Source organism: Lathyrus oleraceus, chromosome 7 (genome assembly GCF_024323335.1).
Source record: "Lathyrus oleraceus cultivar Zhongwan6 chromosome 7, CAAS_Psat_ZW6_1.0, whole genome shotgun sequence".
Lineage (NCBI taxonomy): Eukaryota > Viridiplantae > Streptophyta > Magnoliopsida > Fabales > Fabaceae > Lathyrus > Lathyrus oleraceus.
In genome coordinates, this window is record NC_066585.1 from 437,542,989 (window position 1) to 437,548,147 (window position 5,159).

Here is a 5,159-nt window from a genome sequence, read left to right on the forward strand (position 1 = left end):
TGGAGATATATTTCCCTCCAGCACTTTTTTGATATTATATTGTTCATCTAGTAAGAGAAATCATACTTTATGGTACAATTTATTTAAGGTGGATGTATCCAATATAGCGATACATGATTATCTTTAAAGGATATATGAAGAATCATCATTGACCGGAAGCTTCGACCATTGAAAGGTACATCATAAAAGAATTGTGTTCTCTTCAAACTATTTGTCGAAAGCAGAGTCTATAATAATTCCAAATTCTCGTCATGTTGGAAGATATACAGGTAGGATGTACTCAAGGTTTAAATGTTATCTCAATGCATATGGATATAGTTCTTCAAGAACATTTGTATATATTGAATAATGTTGATGAAGTTGAACCTTACTTATTTACTCACAAAAGATTTATCAAGGAAAAATATCCTTGAATGAGTGAAAATTGGTTGTTGAAAGATAATAACAAGAATTTCATAAGTTGGTTTAGTTAAAGGATTTCTAATGATGATAGTGCATTTGAGGCAATTAAATGGTTGTCATACTTGCCAAAATTTAATGGAGTCACTTGGATTGCATACGACATTAGTTATTTTTCCCTTTATCCAAAATTAAAATATGAATGTAGTACAATGAAAAATAGTGGGGTTATGGTTGAGGCTAAATATATATATATATTTCTCTAGTTCAAAAGATAAGAATCCTATATTGGCATCTAGAACATACTTTGGGTTCATTTATGAGATTTGTGACATTGATTATGTTATTTAAAGTGTATTTATTTAAATGCAAGTGGGTTAGAAATAACATTGGTGCATAAACTAATGAGTTAGGACTCACACGAGTTGACCTTGACAAGGAAACATATATGGTCGAACCATTCATCATGGTTACCCAAGAAAAACAAGTGTTTTATGTGATTTACCCTTATGGAAAAAGATGCTTTATTATTCTCCAAGGAAAACACATTTCTCATAGTGATGAAAATCATGATTTAAATCTTGATATTCCTTTGACTCCTTGTTACGTAACATTAGTGCTTAACTCATACGAAGAAGTTGATAGAGATGGTGTGCATGCTATTTGTTTTTGCTAAAAAACACTAAAAGGTTGCCTTCCTTGCTTTCACTCAAGGAGAGCCTAAAATGATTGGTTGGAGTGTCTGTTATGTATTTATTATCTCGTTTTTGCTTGTCCTTTACCCTCCAAGCATTCTCTTATTTATACCTCCCAACCTCCTTCTCTCTTCCCACATTTCTACTCTATATATTCCTCAAAAATACATCTTCCAATAACGTCCATGGACCCTATAATTTTTATGTAATGTCTACATCTTCAATAATTATTACTCCCCTATTTTAATGTATCATTTTGTAACTATTTCATACGACCCTTCAAATGTCATTGTAACCTTGTCATCAGATCCGACTAGTACGAATTAGATTATTCCCGACTTATATGAGGTTGGCTCAGTCTTGCTTATTTTGATACCCTAATCGGATTCTAATTAGTAGATGACAACACGACTATCCGACCTATTAGCCTCATCATACTCGGTCGTCACTAGCTCGACTTCAGAGAAATCATGTACACAAATAGGCTTCTTCGATCTTATACCTCGGTTGATCAAACTAATTTTTTGGGATGTACATAAGCCCCCCTAGCATGAGATATGAAAGGTTGAAATGTTTGGACAAAGAAAGCCCGAAAATTTCCTTTCTACATAGAGTTGAGGTTTTCCTAGATCTCCTTATGCTGTGATACTCGGTTTTCACCAGCTACTTTAATGATGACAAGTTTTTCTCTCTCCTTTTTATGATGACTTTTATGGGAACTCCCACTTCATTATTACCCTTTGATACAAATTCTTGACCTTTACAACTTTATTTTTTTTAAAAGGCTTAGTTTTCATTCAAATATCTTTCCAAAACAACTTTTCCCCTGAGCGTCTACCAACTGATCTTCCTTCCTTTAGACTTTAGGTATCTTTATTTTTTAGCTTCTTTTTTCTTTGTTATTATTATGTGTTCATATTCAATCATTCTTACTGCTAGTGATAGGGATAGGATTTGGAATGCCTGCATGCGAGAGTGTAAGGGTTATTTGAATATAACAGATTTTGACCGAATTGTTAGAGAAGTTTATGGAGAAATCCCTTCACCTACTAGTAACGTTGATTTCGAGTCTTCCTCCTCAGGTTTTTCGGATATCCATATGGAAGCAATAGGATCTTTGATAGACAAATAGGCTTTGAGTTATGACCACGATGTCTCACAAGAAGATGCAACATCATACCACCTCTAAAGTTCTAGATTTACTTCATATGGACCTTATGAGGCCTATGCAAATGGAAATTTTGAGTGGAAAAAGATATGTCTTTGCGTGTGTGGATAATTTTTCAAGATACACTTGGATTCATTTTATTAGAGAAAAATCTTACACTTTTGATGTGTTCAAATATTTATGTCAACGTCTCCAAAGAGAAAAAAGGGACTGAGATAGTAAACATAAGGAGTCACCATGGCAAAGAATTTGAGAACTCTAAATTCTTTGAGTTTTATTCCTCTGAAGGGATTAATCATGAATTTTTTAGTACCAATCACACCTTAGTAGAATGGAGTGGTTGAATACAAAAATAGAACATTGGAAGATTCATCTAGAGTCATGTTGCATGCCAATAATATTCCTTACTATTTTTGGGGGTGAAGCCATGAACACAACCTATCACATTCATATTCACGTGACCATAAGATCTGGAACAAAAGAAACTCATTATGAACTTTGGAAAGGGAGAAAACAAAATGTCAAACACTTTCATGTATTTGGTAGCAAGTTCTACATCTTGGCAAATCATGAGCAAAGAAGAAAGTTGGATCCCAAGAGTGATGAAGGAATATTCATAGGCTACTCCAACAACAACAGAGCTTACAGGGTATATGACACTCGTGCCAAGACAGTGATGGAATCAATATTCTTTCAACAGACACATGTCTTAGCAGATGTCCGACACAAGGAGTCTAACATGCAATCTGGAAGCATAAATTCTGAAAACCCTCAAACTAACAAGGGACCATCAACTAGAATTCATAAATATCACCCTAAAGAAAATATCATAGGAAATCTGAATGAAGGAGTTATCTCCATATCCAGATATATGATTGCCAACTCATGTTTCATTTCAAAGATTGAACCAAAGAACATCAAGGAAACTTTGATTGATGAACCTGGATAAATTATATGTAAGAGGAACTGTGTCAATTCAAAAGAAACAAAGTTTGGGAATTAGTTCCAAGGCCTGAAGATGTGAATATAATTGGTACCAAATGGAATTACAAGAATAAATATGATGAAAATGGTAATATAACAAGGAACAAGGCTTATTTAGTGGCTCAAGGGTACACATAAATAGAAGGAGTGGATTTTGATGAGACATTCTCTCCAGTTGCTCGCCTTGAGTCTATTAGATTATTACTAGGAGTCTCCCGCATGTTTAACATCAGATTATACCAAATGGATATTAAAAGTGCATTCTTGAATGGGTATCTTAATGAAGAAGTTTATGTAGAGAAACCAAAGGGATTCATTGATCCTAACCTTCCAAATCATGTGTACAAGTTGAAGAAATCTCTCTATGGATTAAAGCAAGATCCAAGAGTTTGGTATGAAAGATTAACTGAATTCTTGATCAACAATGGATACAATAGATGTGGAATAGATAAAACTCCATTTGTAAATAATGAATGAGGAAAGCTCATGATAGATTAGATTTATGTTAATAACATTATCTTTGGTGGAATATAAGACACGATGGTGGAACATTTTGTTCATCAAGTGCCATCTTATTTTGAGACGCGTCTTGTAGGAAAACTCGCCTACTTTCTTGGTCTGCAAATAAAGAAAACGGAAGACAACATCTTTATTTCTCAAAGCAGGTATACAAAGAGTACAATGAATAAGTTTAGGCTTGAAAGGGAAATTCATAAGAGAATCCCCGCTACAACACATGTGAAATTATCCAGAGATGATAATGATATTGATATTGATCAAAGTCTATACATAAGCATGATTGGTAGTCTGCTACATCTCATAACAAGTAGACATGAAATCATATTTTCTGTAGATGTTTGTGCTAGATACCAAGCTAAACCCATGGCTAGTCATTTCATTCAAGTGATGAGAATCATGAAATAGATAAATGGGACTTGTGACTATGGTATTCTTTATTCTCATGATGCTAACTCAATACTATTAGGGTATTGTAATGATATTTGGGTTGGAAGTGCTAATGATTGAAAAATCATATATGGTGGATGCTTCTTTCTTGGAAACAACTTAATCTCATGGTTCAACAGGAAGCAAAATCATGTCTCTCTTTCTACTACAAAAGTTGAGTACATTGTTGCAGGACGCAGTTGCATCCAGTTGTTATGGATGAAACAGATGTTGAAGGATACAATATTGAACAAGATGTTGTGACATTATACTGCAACAATTTAAATGCTATTAATATTTCAAAGAATCATGTTCAACACAATCGAACCAAGCACATTGACATTCATCATCATTTCATCAGGGAACTTATGAATGATAAATTGTAAACCTTAAGCATGTAGCAATTGAAAAGCAACTTGGAGACATATTCAGAAAGCTTTCGATGTTGCTCAGTTTGAAAAGCTAAAGGGTGCTCTTGGTATTTGCATGAGTGAAAACATATAGAAATTAATGCAAGGCATGCAAGAATAAAAGGAAATTTTCTCTCTCATATGATCATATTGCACGAGAAATAAAGCACACCCTTCCTACTATAACTATTCCACTTTTATACGCGTGAAGATCAATCCCTTTGTCTATTGTTCTAACAACAATTTTCATCTACCCTTATCTTAAGTCCTTCAACCTTGTATGGAAAATGAGTCGGAAATATGAAAAAACTAAGACCTTTGAACCTAAACCTATTACTAATGCATATGGGGTCAAAATCCTTGGAGTCAATATGGGGGAGAAAGCAACAACAAAGACATCTAAGGCTTATTAGTCAAGTAGCAAACTTTATGAACAAAATGTGGTACTCGATGTTGTACCTATTCATATGGTTATGCTTGTTAATGTATCAAAGACAAGATCTAAGAAAACTGAATTTGAGAAGCATAAGACATCTTAAAAGGTAAGTTTCTCTGACA